Source organism: Anarhichas minor, unplaced genomic scaffold, assembly GCF_050575085.1.
Source record: "Anarhichas minor isolate MPS153535 unplaced genomic scaffold, ASM5057508v1 ptg000011l, whole genome shotgun sequence".
Lineage (NCBI taxonomy): Eukaryota > Metazoa > Chordata > Actinopteri > Perciformes > Anarhichadidae > Anarhichas > Anarhichas minor.
Genome location: NW_027466457.1, coordinates 11,728,335 through 11,746,138, shown reverse-complemented (window position 1 = coordinate 11,746,138; position 17,804 = coordinate 11,728,335). Strand labels below are relative to the sequence as shown.

The window sequence follows — 17,804 nt, the reverse complement described above, 5'->3', positions numbered from 1 at the left end:
CATGTACACAAAAATACACAGTAAACATCGAACTGTATGTGTCAACATGGATTAACTGCTGCTTTCTATCAGGGCTTGCCTTATCGGTCACAATTCTGCAACGTGATGCAAAGTGAAACAGAAGGAAACCAAACTCAGTTTGCATGAAGAGGAGTCCCAAAACACACGTCCCTCGACTCAAAGCAGCACATCTGTGTCAACACAAATGAAAACCCACTGGTATGGAGCTAAACACTGAAACAGAAACCACTGGAAGCAAACAACACACACAAACTCATACTTGCATCCCATGGTGACTGTATGGCATGCACTTGTGTTTGTTTTTTCAAGGAGGCTCTCTGTGTGCTGTGCACTGGTGCTCAAGTGATTTATTTGTCAGAAAAAACCCCGAAACATGTCCTTGGATATTTGACGGCAGCGTGTTTGGACGATGTGTGCTTTGAGTGAAAATAGATAATGAGAAAACACGGACCGAAAATGTGTTGAGTGACTGGATTTCAGCGGTCCGAGTGATTGAAATCACACAAATAGATTGTGCAGGCACATATGGACACACACAGAGCCCAGCAGTTAGGGTTGTCAAATCGTCACATGAATTTGAGAAAGGCATACTGTTAAATTGTATTTTCAAGGGCACGGAGGAAACTCCAAAGACATCATATATTTATGACAACAAGTATTTGTCTTAAAGGTTTTATATACAGGATTCGGGTCATTCATATATCGGCAAATCACTTCTTGCTAAGCAAAGATTTAGTGGAGTGTTATCTACCTGAGCAGAAAATGAAGCCACAGCTTCTCTGTGCTGTATTTACATAGCCAGGCCGACTGGCTAGCTAATAGCTACCACCCTTAGCATAACCTCCCTCCAGGTAAACACTGTTAGTTCTGTAGCTTGCGCTGTTAGCCGTCGGCTCAGCTGTCGCCATGTTGAGAACCCTGTGGAGGCAATAGATATGCTCTGATTTCTGTATTGAGCACCCTTTAACGTATTTTTCAATCTGGACGCCTCAAAAATATGGAGAATTTAAAACCAAAGCGGAATTTCGAAGACTGTTTCCTGCATTCTGGTGAATTCTAGCACACTGCAACACTTTCCACTTTACTTCTAACTCTCAGGAAAAATACAGAAGAAGAAGAATTCACCCCACTTGGGTAAATCCGCTTTTTATGAATTGATTCACTCATTCATTCATTGTTTGCCCCTGTTTGAGTCTTTCTCCGAGTACCCATGAGTGCTTTTCAATGTGTCAGCGGCTGCCAGCAAAGAACATTTGGTTTAGTAATGTTGCTCTCTGGATGGAAACAGTAGGGCGTATACACGCTGCGCAGTGACAGAAACAGGTTGTGAAAACGAAAAGGAAAAAAGGTTTTTTGAATTGGAAGTAATACGGGAGGACTGTGGCCCTGGAAGGACATTGGGAGAGGGGAAATCCCAGGAAACATTGGGAGGGTTGGCAAGTATGCCTTTAAACAATAAATACTAGTAAGTATTTTTTATATACCAACATATGATTTATTGAAATCCGCATGTCAAATGACCCCACTTGTTGTCCCCATCGCAAAGTTGAGAAGCTCCGACTTAAGGTGTGTACAGTGAACGTAAAAAACATTTCCTCTTGATACCGATACTGTTCATAATTAGGTTTTAATGCATAAATAAATCATGAATGCTGATTTTATTTTTTTTGTTAATCATTTAGAACCTCTCTGCACTATCCAGATTGCTCTGAAGTCCAACCCATGGTGGCTAAAAATGAAAATATACAGTCAAAACAGTTCCTGTCTGCTGGGTGAGCGGGACTTGCTCCCGTTTGTTAGTGCCCGTCTCTCTATCTGTCTTCTTCATGTACAGTATGTCTCAGAGACAGGTGACCATTCCGCCATCTGTTGGTATCAGAGACATCAAAGTTACACGGGTAAGCCGCGCGACAGTGTGTGTAGGAGTAGCGTATCTGCTCAGAGGGGTGGATTAACAGCAAACTGACATCACCATATTCCTGCTGGAGAGACTCAGAGGAAGATGGCAGAAATGAAAGAGGGACTGTAAAAAAATATCAAACAATAGTCGGTACTGCATTGTCACTTCGACATACTTGTCTGGAGCATGTGTACGTCATGCAATGGGATGATTGAGTGTGTTAAGTTCTTCTCCACTCAAACGGCCCTCAAACAGAAAATGAATGGCTGTGCTTTTGTTTGTAGGAGAAATTAACTTTTCTCTCAAACTACGTCCCAATCAAAGGCGACACACCCACATGCACAAATACACACACACACACACACACACACACCACCCGCCCCCTCCCAGAACAAGGGTCTTTGTGGAGTCAACAAGTTGCTCTGAGGTCTTAATTAGGCAGAGGGATAACAAAAGGACTTAACAGACAATGCGTTTACATGGGACCATAAAACATGAGCATCAAAGGCTGTCGGGCTTCTGTCTTTTTTCCTGCCCTCCACGCAAGGCCTGCCCAAGCTATAGGAGGAAATGCACACAAACAATACCAAACATAAAGAGCATGAGGCCCTATTTTGGGAAAGAAAAAAAAGTCTGCCTGCCCCCCACCTCCTTGCTCTCTACCGTCGATCAGGATAAGGATGTGTTGGGTTCCGCTTCTTTTCTGTGTGACTCGGAGGTTCGAGCATAATTGGGAAAGAAAACACATGTAGGAAACAAAAAACATGTGCGGTTTTGATCGTTGTACAACTGTACCCCGCTCCCTCCTTGCCCTCCTCCCGTTTCCTGCGTTTGACACAAATGCGCACACATGTTCATTGGGTAAGTGCGATTAAAGAATAACACGGAGGGGTTTCTGTCCCCCCCCCCCCCCCCCCCCCTACTCCATTCAACATTTGGCACAAAGAAACTGGAGGAATGTAATTTCTGCATCTCTCTCTTTGCTGATGCTGCCCTTCAAACACTTGCTGGCTCTGACTCTGCCTCCCCCTCTCTCTTTTCTCCTGACACATAGTGTATCCTGGGGACTCCTCTTGAGTCAGCAAAGCTCAGATCTCGCCCACGACGTCTTCTACACATTTTCCATTGTCCTGCGCTCTATGATTCATTCTCCATTGGGAAGGCTGGCTACCTCCTGGCTCTTCTCAACAGACTCGCTATTCTTCATTAGGTCATCTGTAGAAGTCATGTAAAAGCCGTAGCTGCTGGAGTCATGAACTGGCCTTGTCCCTTTCTTGTAAAGCGGTGACAGATTAAGCCCCGTGGCCTCCCCCTGGACCTTTCTCTCTTATTAATAAGTTTTCTCTTTTTTCATTTTCCGATGGTCACTTTGGAGATCCCGGAGTTGTCAATGGCAACTCTCCCGCATCCCGCACCCCCCCCCCCCCCCCGGGCTCTTTATTTGGCAGGGGACCGTCAAATATCCTGTGCTTCCATGGTGCGCTGCAATAACCTTGGAGTCAGTCAGGAGAGAGCAGCCTTAGACATCAATGTGCTACGGTCTGGGCCCAGCAAGACTGTTGGTCTGTGTGTGTGTATGTGTGTGTGTGTGAGAGAGATAAGCTTTATGACTGGTGCTTTGGTCCATCAAAGAGATGTGCTCCTCTGTTCTCCTCAAAAACAGACATCCCTTTATCATATCTTGGGAGGATAAGATGACTACATTCTTTCAGGAATGTTTGATCTAAAAGTGATGGCATGCCAGAGGGTGCCGTGGAAAGAATTATAAGTGAGAGACACCATATCATCACAGCCAAGTTCCTTCATTCAATGAGGGTTTGAAATGAATGGGCTTCTGAGCAGTTCTAACGCAAGAAATTCTCCCATGTGGAAAAAAAAGTGTTCGTCTCGTGGGAAATTAAACCAGCTCTGAGAGCGGTTTGCATCCGTAACTTCATGTTTCTCAGGCCACCTCCTCACAAGCGTACTGCTTGTGAACATGCTGTGTTCACACTTATGTTGTTTTCGTTCATCGGTAAACAGCTACTTCTATTTCCTTGTGGTCGGCAGACATCAAAAGTGCACATCACCGTGTGTTTTCACCCAGATGAACTCACAATTATTTTTTTCTTGTTTACATATATTTATGATTCTGTTAGCAGACAAATGAAAATAATAGTAATTCGACCAAAGCTCATAAATGGCTCCTGTTAACCAGGACAACAGTCATTCATGTGCTGCTGCACTGAGACTTACAAATCATTGCTGCTGTCTTTCCCTCTGCCATTCTCACAGTCTCGCTCACCCAGTCACCCTCTGCTTTCTGTCTCTGACTGTGTGTTTCTCTGACTTTGTCTTTGACACAAGGCTCAACCTCGCTCCATGCAGCAAGACGCAGTTCGTTAAGTGATACAACCATTTCCCTCCTCCCCTCCTTTCCCTCCTCCCCTCCCTGCTCCAGTTGTTTTTGTGCCGCTTCCTCCAGATCAATGGACACTGATCAAGACATGCTGGAGACAATAGCAGCGACCACATCAAAGCCCAGTGCCCATTAAGAGCTGATGACAAAGAGAGAACAGAGAGAGCCAGCTATATTTGATGTGTGTGGCCAAAGATACTGTAGATTCTCAACTTCTGCATTTCTATCACAAAAACACTGTGAAACTACTCTGTAAAAGGACATGTTTTTTTTTATACATGCAGGAATACAGCAAGCAAATACAGAGCTTCAATCTCTTTCATGCGTTCTTGTCAGTGTAGCCCACAATGCCTTTTGTTTGTGACTTCAACATACTATGTTGAAAGGAATTCTGTGGTGGTATATACTTAGGATTTTTACCATCGGATACATTGCTTGTCCAAAGCAGCAGTATATAGTGTGATCTCAATACACACATGGTGTCGCCACATACCTCCAAAGGTACATGTGAATTAAAGTCTCAAAGCCTGTGAAAGAATCCCACCAATGAAATGGTTGACATCCCGGTGACCTCAGAAAAAGCCCCGCCCCCCGGTTAGCGTTAATGACGCCAAGTCTCACAACCTGTCGTTATTTGAGAAGAACAGAGACAGGCACCGCGCTCTTTCCCACCACACGGAGAGAAGATTGGAGAGGAGCGCGGTTCTAACAAGTAGACTAATGACTGGTGAACTCTTCGTGACACGACTGTAACTGCCGAATTAACTAAAGATTTGGACGAGGAAGTTTCCAGTTAGACAGGCGAGCGAAATGTAAAACTGCAGCCGTGGGAAAAAAAAGCTTTTTGCCAGGGTATGAAAACCACAAGGAACTACGATAGAGATCTGTAAAATATAGACAAAAAAAGTCTAATTGAAGGAATTGTAAGGATAAAGTTCCCAAGGATTCTTACATAAACTATAGACACTGGTTCTCTGTACATTGTAGTGTACTTTACATATTAATTTGATCAACACATGAATCACAGTTGATACGGTCTAGCAATTCTTTCCATCAACAAACTGGGAGCAGTCAAAAAATAATTTGGGACAGTCCCCACAGATATGACCACTAATTCAGGTTCAAAGGGTTTAGTCCCAAGCTTAAGGTGTAGCCTTAAGAGGAGGACGTGGCTCTCACTATTCTTCAAAGTGAGCCAAATTAGAGAGCTGGAGATTTGGGGTTAATGACCCCCTATTTTGTGCCAGTCCTTCGTTTAGTCTAAGTGTTTAGCCTAAGGTGAGTCAGTCATTTGGGAATGCATGTTTGTGGGTGCATCAGGGTCAGACTCTTCTTCTCAGAGGGCATTTTTACCATTAAATCAGTTTTTTTCTTTCTAGGCCATACTGAAATGTCTCAACAACTTTTATCTAGCACCGTCATCATATAAAATGTTATATCTTCCATAACCTTTTGTTAGATTACAATGAACATTACAGCATCACAGAGCTGTTAGCGTAGACGGTCTGTCTTAAGGGGCAGTCCAAAACATCTGCACCCACAGTGGGATCCACCACTGTCCTATTTCTCAGCATCAACACCTCCGCTCTCCTGAAAAGCAGCAATATTAGCACAGTCTCTCCCTGGATCGGCATATTCCAGCTACTGCACCTTAACTTATTTTCTCATAATTATATTTTGCTGACACAGTAGTAAATGTTTTCCTGTTGCTCTTAACAGTGCCAACATGTTCTAGTCTTTCAAGCTGTGTCCCGCAAATCAAATACAGTCGAGGGGCCTAATATCTGAACAAGAAACAATAGGAGCATTACTTGCCCCTCATTTTTACTTTCTAAGCATTTTTTATGCAAAAGTGTATGAGAGTGTCCCTGCTTGCACACCCGTTTGTAAACCTGTATTCAAGCTTAGCTTACTGGAGAGTGGGGAGTAGCAAGCCGTGCAAGGGACCACACACACAAATCCACATGCACCAGCATCTAGTGTGAATGGAAGCAAGCAGTCACATATATAGACATACATACCCATGCATGGATATCCAACACTTACAATTCCTCCCTGTTTAGACCAACATTCTTGAGGTCTATGCGTGTAGGTATGCACATGCACGTTATGAAGACAGGAGGGCGATTGGGTTTCTCCTGTGGGGGGCGAGGGGATGAGGGAGGATTTATAATTCATGGCCTAATAGGATTTGTTGCTGTTTAGCAGGATTAGGCATGTTTGAGAAAGAATCTATTTATTGCTGCCAGTCGGGGGGTCCCCTCGCCTCCCCCCCTCGAGGTTTTTGGAGCTTGGTAGTGGTGAGGTGAGGTCGGAGGGGGGGTTTGCACACTGGACCCTTGCAATGTTTTCCCCCACTCATTTTCCGGGATAACCCCTTGCACTGAGGCCCCTGAGCACCCAAGCCCACCCCCTCCTCTCAACTCTTAGAACCGCTACAGCCACCATCTTTGGATTCAATTGGCTGTTTCTCTTTCATAGGGCTCCTATAATCCAAGCACATGAGCCCAGTGGTTGGTCATGCCAACACACATGGCTGTTCATGTGTGTTTTTTGTGTGCGTGTCCGGGGGCAATTAGCACCACCACGACCTCAGGGGGAGGAAGGGCCTGCTGGAGGTGGCGGTCACAGACCTGCCCACATTGGCCACTGGCTTTGAACCCAGCAGGCGGACAGAGAAGAAGAAGCGAAGAGAGAGCGAGGACGGAGAGAAGGGGAGAAAGATCGAGAAAGGAAGAGATGGAGGGTGACCTGTGGGCCTTCTTCGCTAAGGGGCTTTCATAAGCCAATGGGTTTGGATTATAAAACTGTGCTCCTTCTCAAAAGAGCATTATTCTTTCATTCATGTGTGGTTGGGGCTACTGTGGGGGGCTGACTGACATTAAAAACTACTGTTTAATTAGGCCTTTCTACGGTGGTCAGCCATTTTGTTCTTGCTTTCAGCTATATGAGGCCTGGTTGGCCTCCCTAATGGCCAATGGCGATTGTGCTATGTCTGTTTGTGTACAAGCCTGGTAGAGGCCATGAGTCCCCTTAACTAAACAAGCATTCACCATATAGACCAGGCTCACACAAATGATCACTGTGGGATAACCACTGTTTTGAGTCCCTTTGTCGGGAGAGGAGAAGAGAGGAGGGGAGATGCTTTCAGATGAGGGATTGGAGATGAGGGATATGGCTGACAGGTCGGGCCAAACAACGATGCAAGCTTCTTTCAAAAAAGTGGAAAGGAAACGTATGGAACCGTTTGGCTTGTAAAATCAGTCTCTGTTTATCTCTGCTTTAGTTTAGTTTTCACTTGTTTGCACATTGATAAAAGACAAGCTATTGAAAATAGACAAACAAAATAATAAGCAAACCAGTAAATACATGACGCCCACACACTTCTTTCCATACTCGCTCAAATTGTAGTCTCAGAGTGCAAGAAAGAATGAGAGCGAGCTGAAGTGGTGGAGGGAGTGGTAGTAGTAACAGTAAGTCAGTAGTGGAGGGGAGGGATTTATGGCAGCAGATGAGGCTGAGAAGTTCTTTGCAGACTTGCTTTAACAGCTTCCGTTCCTGGTCCACCATACAATTATCACACTGCCTCTGTCTCTAGGTCTGTCCCTGCCTGGACGGTAATTAAACCAGCAGTCCAAACACGCAAGCAGACAGATAGGCAGGCAGAGAGACATGAAAGCTAACTCTCCACTATTGATTTATTAAGTCTTGAGACCTAAGACCTGGACTCAAGTCAGACTTAACTTCACAGAAATGAGGACTTGAAACCTCTCTAAAGTCACAAAATCATTCCATACAGACACGCCTTCAATTTTGATTTTAGCTAAGTACAGAGAAACAGTGCAGAGCGGCGGCCGTGAGCTAGCCTGACTGTTCACGACGCCATAACTCTACTATATCTTACACTGCAAATAGTTGTTGGCTGCTATATTAATGCTCTGAATATCGTATAGAGAACCTTTAACACATCTTGAAAAACGTTTCGATACCACATGATTTTACGGTCAGCATTGAGAGATCTGAATGACTTCCAACTGATTTGCGATGTGCTCGTGAAGACTTGATTTGAGACTTGCTTTGACAGGATTTAAGATTTGACTTCTGTGGTTTGAGGATTAACTTGCACTTGCCCCAAAAGACTGCTCAAATCATGACCATTATCCAACCAGATTTGCCTCCCTTTGGATTGCGAGAGGGAACTACTGTATAGATGGGAACATGATTCAGAAAAAGAGGGTAGGTCTCAGAGCTGCATCAGTTAATCCAAAGTGAAATTATTAACCACTGAGCCAACACACTTTACCCTGGTATACTTACTGAACACAGCCCGAATTTCATATTTTAAGTCTATCCTCATTTGTCCAAATGTTTCAATTGCTCTTTCTTTGTCTCAATCGGCCATCCGAAGCAGCTGCTTCGGCTGCTTTTTTGTTATAATCCATACATTTTAATAGCTTCATTCTATCTGCTATTTTATGTTTCTGCTGTTGAAAGCAAAAAGCATGTTGTAAATTTAAATTTGTGGTCTTTTGTAGTGTATGCTTTTGCTATTTATTGTAACAGTGGCTCCTAATTCCCCCAAAGGATTCCTCATATCTAAACAAAAAGAGAGAAGTTTGTCCTTTCTCTTTTTTCCTTCTCTGAATAGTTACATTAACGTAATCCGGTCAAACAGTCAAGAGTCAATTCTAAATCCTGGTGGGATAAGCTGAGCACAGGTTGGTGTCGTGTAACTGGAACAAATGACAGTCCATATCAGTTCTTGTTCATGATCATAGAGAAGGAGTGAACAAAATGAGGAACATTGTTACATTTAGAAGGCTGACTGCAGGCTATGATCCCACCTCTCAGTGTGTGTGTAAGCAGTCCAGGTCAGGAACTTCTTCTTGCTTGCTGCTATAGTGGGATCAGATGACTGTACACAGAGAGTTCACAGGCCCAGGAGGAGGTGAAAGAGGATCAGGGGGCTCCGGGGGTGCAGCAAGGTTGGTCAAATTGACCCCCCTAACGCTCTCTGGTGACATGAGATGTGAGAGGGGAGTGTGTCAGGATGAAGTATGGGCCTGTATCACTGCTCTTAAGCTCCTCTCAAAATTATACGCTTTTTTTTTTTTGCAACAGCACTATTTTGAGTGCTATTGGACAGCTGTTTCAACAACATTTGAACACTGGTTGAGGCCCTTGGGCCGTATTGATGTTTAAAATGTGACTTTACAATAAAAACCTGTCCATTTATTTCAGTACTTTGAGTCAGTATGTTTCATTTAGTGTTTCAAGTGTTGTGCGAAAATTACGTAAATGGGTAATGGACATAAACACATATCACTTATGGCTGGGCGATATGGAGAAAATCAAATATCAAGATATTTTTGAACTCGATATGAATATTGCGACATTATAGGGTTGACCAGGCAAATAATAGAACAGCTAGAACAGTCTAAGTCAAAAGATTACATCACTTTACTGTAATGCAGCCTATAAAACACAACAATTGTGCCAAAATCTAAGACAATATCTAGCCTCATATCAAAGTATCGACCACATATCAATATACTATAGCTTCAACATGTTTAAATCTCTTTGAGTGATATTTGAGTTGTATTTTTTTAAAGTTCTGCACCAGTGAGCAGCCGGATCTGCTGATCTCCAGATTGCGCTCCAAAAGACATGACATCTAATTTGAGTGGGAGAACAAACAATAGCCAGAACATTTTGGACAAAGTCGAAAACAGGAGCGGCTGCCAAGCTTCACAACAGAACACAGGGAACTGAACGTCCAGTTTATAAGGCCAGGCGATAAAACAGAACTCCAAATCAAAACAAAACCATATATAAGAATATATATGCTGTGGTGGAATAATAACTTAACGTAATATAATATGTCCAACAATCCTGCAGATTTAAGGAATCATATAAACTCTGGGATAGTTAATTGAGTCTTAGCTCAGAGCCAAATGTTAGCACACAAACATGAGACAGACAAATACAGACTGATGTAATACTACTATGATATAACAACACTGACCTAATAATAACGACTGCAAGCCATGGTATGAAATATGACTTCCAACCCTGCTCCACACTGACAGACAGGAAAAACAGACGTGCTGGCTCAGCGCCCGGAGCATTAAATTACTGAATTCAGAGGCATTCATTTGTCATGATAGTAAACTAACTTCAGATCAGTTGATATCAGTCATGCTTCACCCAACATCGGCGTGGTACAACACTGTGTCAGCAATGTTAACATCAGATCGACAAAGTTAGAAACAGAAAAAGAAAAAAGAAGGGAGAATAAAAACTGGCCAAATAAGAAAAATCGAAACGAAGATGAGGAAGTGTGGGATTCATCTCGTTTTCAAAGAGCTCGGTTATGAGGGCGGTTATCTGAAAAGAGGCGCTGGGAACGAGGCTGCAAAGCCATAATTGGATGTTTGTCCCGGGCCAATTTTTCAGGGCAAATTATCAACGCATGGGTTGGATTGCCGGAACCACATTGTGGAGGTGGGAACAGTGGGAGCTTTGAGGGGCCAGCGTGACACTCTAATAGAATCATTTAGCACACTGGGATAACGACAGTGTGTGATGGATGGAGCAAAGGCCCTGCATCTGCTGCTGCTGCTGCTGAGTCGCTGCAGCGGTAGGTAACACCGCTAAAGGTGCGGGCATCTGGATCTATGTGTGTGCTTGTGTGTATGTTTCTATATCTGAATATGTGTGTTTGCATGTGTGTGTGTGTGCTGACACTGAAGTGTTTATAAGCATGTCAAAGGCCCTCGTGGCAAAATGCACAGAGCCTTGTCTATCTCCGAGCGTGTGAGTGAAATGATGACTGGGCATGTTGCTTTTGGAAAGGCCGCTGCGCTGTGCCATCTCGGCTTAGGACCGCCTTGTGCGCCCTCCCCTGCTCCCAGGAACAAACTGTCCATCACAGCTTGCCACTGACCTCCAAATTTCCAAACTCAAACAGGCAAAGTAAATATACTTTGGATAAGAATAACTTTAGAAATGTAATCATATCGAGCTTTTCATTTGCTGACACAGAAGGATAAACCGGATCGCCACTTCAAAGTTAGAAATAGTCGAGAAAATTGGAATAATTAAAAAGATGGACGCAGCCATTGTCATTACTGCAGTACAATAAGCGCCTACAGTTTATACAGTTTATGTCAAGAAGCTGCACAGCTCTGAAATAAAACAAGTACAGTTTACTTTTGGAACAGATAATGGTAGGTGAGTGGCAGCTGAGGGTGCTGGATGGTCATGAAAAAGGTGCTGAAATATACATTTGATAAACTCAACAGCATCAACTCAAGATAATCCACAGACTTTGTTGTGAGCAGTTTCATGCAGGAACTATTTTCTTTCAACCATAGTTCCTACATGAAACTCACACCAAAACAAGATTGATAAATAACACCACAGGTAAAAATTGCCTCAACCTAAGCCTGCTGCAATATTACTTACTGTAGAGTTTACTCCACTACACCAAAAAACATGTGAGTGTGTAGGGCCTTAAAGTAGAGGGTTGTCTAGTTGGCAGGAAGCCAGTCCAGGAGAGAGGACATTTCATACATGAAATCCTCTCCATGCAGGAGGTGAGGTAGCCTGGAGCTGTCGAGAGAGGTTCTTGTCCAGCCCTGCATGGTGCACACTGCTGCACTATGGGAAACACTATACTGCAAATACAATACAATACAATACAACACACACACACACACACACACACACACACACACACACACACACACACACACACACACACACACACACACACACACACACACACACAAAAGCTCATATGTGTATTCAACGCTTCTCTTGCAGATAAGGATACGCACACTCACAAAAAGACGGCCCCGAATGCATGCATGGAGAGAGAAAGGGGTGGGGAGGCGGGAGTGGTGCAAGAAAAGGGAAAGAGCGAGAGAAAGGGCAGTGGGAAAAAGAGTGAAAGAAGGGCTTCACAAACAAAAGAAAAGTCAGTTACACACAGGGAGCGCGAAGGGCAGGGGGGAAAAAAAGCACTGAAAAAACGAAAATCAGCACAAAAAGAGAGGGAAAAAAAATCTGCCTTTAGCCTCAGAGTGGGAGGAGCGAGAAGGAGAGGCAGCGAAGGAGGAGGAGGTGGACAGAGAGAAGGAAAGAAAGAAAAGAGATATGGAGAGAAAAGGGAGAGAGACAGGAGGAGGAGAGTGTCAGGGCTAGGGGTGATTAAGCCCGGGGTCTCCTCTCTGCAGAGACACGTGCGCAGACTTAATCAAGTCGACGCCAGCCAGCCACATTTCCACATTACTCCCTGGCCGCTTGCCTGACAGGTCCGAAAGAGGGAAGGGAAGAGGAGCTGGAGGAGTCCGCCAGCCCCACACACGCACCTCTCCTCCTCCTCCTCCTTATCCTCCTCCACCCCAGCTTCTACACCACCCCCAGGGCCCGGAGCGATGCCAGAACACATGTGAGCGGCGTTGGAGGGAGTGGATGGGTATAACTTAGGGGACTTAAAGAGCAGAAATACTACTGACTCCACTAAATTAAATGTTAGTAGCTGGGAGAACCCACTACTCCCCGTGAAATATCAGCTTTTCTTAAAATGCACAAACTGTATACTGTGAGACCATTGGCTACATGAGCAGAGAATGAAGCCGCTCTCCCTCTAACGCTGTTAGCACTGTTACCACCTCTGCTCAGCCAATCGCCATGTTGAGAGCCGCGTGGAGGCAATAAATATGCTCTGAATTTTTGTGTTTTCCTCAAAAAGTATAGTTACATATGGATTGAATTGATTATTAATTCAGTGAATCTCACCTTAGCAAGTGTGTGTTGTACATCATTCATGCTGCAGTCTTTTCTTCATATTTGAGCATAACTGGAATGAGTTATGACTTACTCATAGGCACGATCACACAAACACTCATACTGAAAATACACAGTAACACACCCTAAACCACACTCTCTCAGTTTCATACACTCCGTTAGCTTTTTATTCTCGACATCCTTTCCCTTTAAAAATACAATATATAATGTACACCTTCTCTTCCCTCTTTTCTCCTCCACTACTCCTATTTCACTTCTTTTTTTTTTCTCCTTGCTGGAGGCCAAGTGGGTCAGGGCCCAAGGTGGGGTATAGCGATGTCATTTAATAAGCAGCTTAACTCCAGCACACACGCCACGAAGAGCGGCCTGCACAGGCATCTACACTATAAGAAATGTCCAACCAAGACTATTTTTCTGCTTTAGTCCAAATCAGGATCGATTATACCTGTGAATCTACAGTATCTCTACATTCGTGCAACAGCAACAAATAGAACAATACATGCACACCAGACGAGCTAAAATAAGGGGAAAGTTACACATACTATTGCCAGCGATGAAACATATAATTCTCTTTATGTACAGTATATATTCAGCCTTTGAATCTTTTTTTTGCAGCAGAGCTCAGTGTTATTTCCCGACAATGAGGCCTGCTGACAGCACTTCCAGTAATGGGTCAACTTCTAATCTCCTAGAGTGAAAGTCCCTGATAGAGATGGAAACATAGACATTTGGTTCCACGCTGCTGTTCCTGAACAACTACTGAGGTGTAATTTCAAGGTATCACCGAAACAAAGGCCGGCCTGTGCCAGTCTAATCTCTCTTCAAATTATGCACAGGTGGTTGGCTGATAAGGTGAAGAGGTGTAGATATAGTGTGTGCCTGAGCATGTGTGTGTGTGTGTGTGTGTGTGTGTGTGTGTGTGCACGTGTGTATCCCCTGGCACCATATCAAGAACAAAGCTCAATCCTAAACACATGCACGTGTGCGCGCACGCAAACACACAAGGGGGCCTTCAGTGGTCTCCTCTGACCTGTGAGTGAGGGCTAATTAAGTGAAGGGAGATGACAATGAACAAGGGCCTCCCATAGGCCAAGCCATCACTCAGGCCCGTTGTAATGAACACCCACCTACAGGTGTGCTGATCCCTAAACAACTCCACACACACACACACACACACACACACACACACACACACACACACACACACACACACACACACACACACACACACACACACACACACACACACACACACACACACACACACACACACCTCCTTTAACACATAAGGGTGTGTACTCAAACGTGCTTCCATATGTACAGTAGATTATTAATGCATGCACACGTTAGAAATTCATCAACATACTATGTACTTGCTGATACTCAACAACACACTGACATATGCACATAAGGACGCACGCACACGCTGACATTTCGGAGTGGTGCGGCAGCTCTGTAGGTCTGCTGGTCTTGTTTTGCTGAGGGCTGTCAGGGGAGAGTCCGCCATCAGAGCCAGGCATAAACATCTGTCACCGGGTCCACTGGACATCAAGCTCCATCAAACAACATTCACACATGACTGGTGTTATGTAGACTCAAAAACAAAAAAAATGTTTCTATTAGCAAGGTCATGTCATCTATCATAGGCTCGATGAAGGCTCTCATGAAACTAAATAAACCCTATAGACCCTCATGTTTTCATCTCACATTTCTATTCAGAATAATCTGCTGCATGAATAATGTTACCAGCCTTCCTTTATGTCGAAGCACAACTCAAATGTATTCCCCTCACAAATTAGGACCAGGTCTCCCTTGCTGACTCGCCTTTTCCATTTCCAATGAATGATTAAACTTCACCATTTCATTTCCTAGAAACGTGCCAAGTTGAATGCCATGGCTACGCCTGGAGCACAACTTCTGCGTTTTATGGGCCTAATTAACGGGCCCTAATTGCTTCTGAAAATAAATAAATAAGGCAGCCAACGGAGCGCATCCTACTGTTAACAGATTATTTCCTCTCTGAAAACAATAACAGAATGTTCTGGTTTGTTCCCTGAGGGCCAGTTAAAGATGATCCGCCTCAATATTTGTTACAGACGGGTTATTAATGTACAAGTTGGTCTTCCCTGGGTCCGCCAGAGCTGTGTTTCCAACAAATGATTATGAAAAGAGATTGAGTGGAATGAGCGCTCATTGTGGTCTGAAACGCAATATTTTCCCATGTCACAGTAATTATCCATAAAATTAACCTTGGAAAAACATTACTGAAATGTGGAAGTTTCTCCAACTTGACTTTGGGTTTGAAGCTTGCACAATCCCTATTGGCGCAATCACTATTCTGCATGTAATGAGAAAGGCCTCTAGCCAAAACAAAGGCAGCCCCGTTTAACAGAACATGGTTGTTTTTTTCCTTCCCTGGTCTTTCTAGCACGGTGACGACGGGAAATGAGTCTTGACATCAAAGTCTGAGGAGGAAGTGACTCTCTTCCCCTTCCTCTGTGTGAAGCTGTCCCCTACAGCTGATACATGACGGGAACGCACGCACGTACATGTACAAATACACCGTATGGCCATTTTGTTTCGGGCCTCTCACATAAACTCAAACCGCGATATCACCCGGTGGTGTAATGGCAGGTCGGGGGCCTCAAACACTTCGAGATTTCTAAAGGGCCTGGGAGAAGAGAGACTGCAAGTTTTATATGGTGGGAGAGTTTGCATTTTGTGGGGGAGGCTCATCCTGCGGTGGAATGCAAATATTTAGCTTGCCCCTGGTATAAAATGAAAATTACACAGTACACCAGGAATACCTGTGTAGCTACCCAGGTGATCGCCAGCCTGGCTCCATCCACCAGGACGTAAATATAGTAATTACCCACAAGCGTCATGGGCACAAAGGGGAGTCAGTAAAGGAGTCTTATTGGTTGTTACTGGACAATGATTCATGACTAAAAATGAACCCGTGCTGGCACGGCAAGAATGCGGGTGACATAACCAATCAGGGAGGCCATGAGAATGTTTCTCTGAGTTTTAGGGTTGACGTAAATATTTGTTGCTCTGTGATAACGAGCAGGGGATTTATTTGAGTGGGAAACACAACAGCCAAGAGTCGGGTCAACGATACCGCTTCAAGGAGAGTAGACTTGGGTTCACACTCCAAGAAGAAAAGGCGAGTGTGTTAGTGAATGGGGAAGGGGGAAGGGTTGCATAAGTTCACTGTTACCATTTTCAGGCAACCCCTGTGACCCTTGTGTCACTGAGACATGCTCACACATCATGCTGTCTGCTAATGCAACCTAGCTGTAGTCAGTGAGAAAGAAAGGCCTCTGGCCATGCAGACACAAACACCTCCACTGTTTACACAGTGCGGTCTGACACTGTGTACAGTGACCAGTGGTGAACTGTGTTAAGTGAATGACAGCGAGAGAAAAAAAAAAAAAAAAAAAAAAAAAGGAACAGAAAACATAAGTAAATGGACAGAGATGTAGGAAATCGAGTGAGAAAATAAAAGAAATAAAGGGAGCGAGGAGTTATGGAGTGACAGAAACAAGACAGAGAAAGAGAGGGAGGGAAGAAGAGAGAGAGTGCCCCCTACAGAGAGGACAGCAAACTTTAACTGCAGTGACCTTGACACTGAAAGAGACAGAGGGAAACAAAGGGCAGAAAGAACTCTGCATCTCCATGTGTCTGATGCAACGACAGATGGGTGTTACTACATTAAACCTCTTAATCTCGGAGCCGTTTTTGAGGTCTCTGAGCGAAAAAGCATAGCCCTACAAAACTGACCATAGCTCTGTAACTACAAGGTCGATTTTAATAATTTTTGTTGATATAATCAGATCACAACACCTGTGACATAGTTTACATTGGTCATATTGTGAATATGTTGCTGGTTAATATAGAGAATAAGACATAACACAGCTGAAAGTGAAAATATTCAGCCTCGCCTGGGAAAAATGCACTTTCAGTGATAAAAGGTTATTGAAATAATGCAGCTAGCTCCCTGATTCTTTCCCAAGTCATAGCATAACTGATCAGTAGTTATTAAAAAAAGGTTAAAGTGGAATAAAGTGGAATAAAGTTAAGAATAAGAGGTTTTAGTCAGGCGAGGCATCATTTTCGAACCAGCTGTTGCAGCTCTTACATTGTACTTTTATACACTATATAACTATATATTTCACTTTCTTTATCACTCATATGATTCAATACATCCAAATACAGATAATAGGAATCATATTCATATTCATAACATCATCAGAGCCAGTTTTGGCTGTCATCTGTAGGATTTTCTCAGTTCATGTGTGTGTGTGTGGCTGGATCTCAGCCTATCCTCGGTCGATTTCCAAAAACAACCCCTCCTTAGACGCGTCACAGGCTTAGGAAGACTCATGCCAAATTTGGTGGTGATCGACAAAAGATTTCGTACAATAAAGTTGCCAGAAGTGAGGCGTGTACCCCGGCGGAAATTTCCGGTCGCAGGCAGTCTGACCACTCGCCCAAGCCCCCTTGACCGCTCTTATTCTGGAAACAAGTCGGAAGTCAACAGTATGCAGTTGGCAGCAATGACTACAGCTTTGGAACGGAAATTCCGCGACGTTATTATCCATATTTTGAGAAAACTTGGGCGCATAACCACGATTTTTGTCGGCGAAGTTCAGCATGAAGGTACGTTTG

General features: G+C 44.0%; 1 protein-coding gene across 1 annotated transcript in view; it reads right to left on the bottom strand.

The window, feature by feature from the left end:
• The window catches only part of kcnq1.2 (potassium voltage-gated channel, KQT-like subfamily, member 1.2), a 148,503-nt gene that overhangs the window by 54,315 nt on the left and 76,384 nt on the right, over positions 1–17,804 (bottom strand). The window lies entirely within an intron of this gene.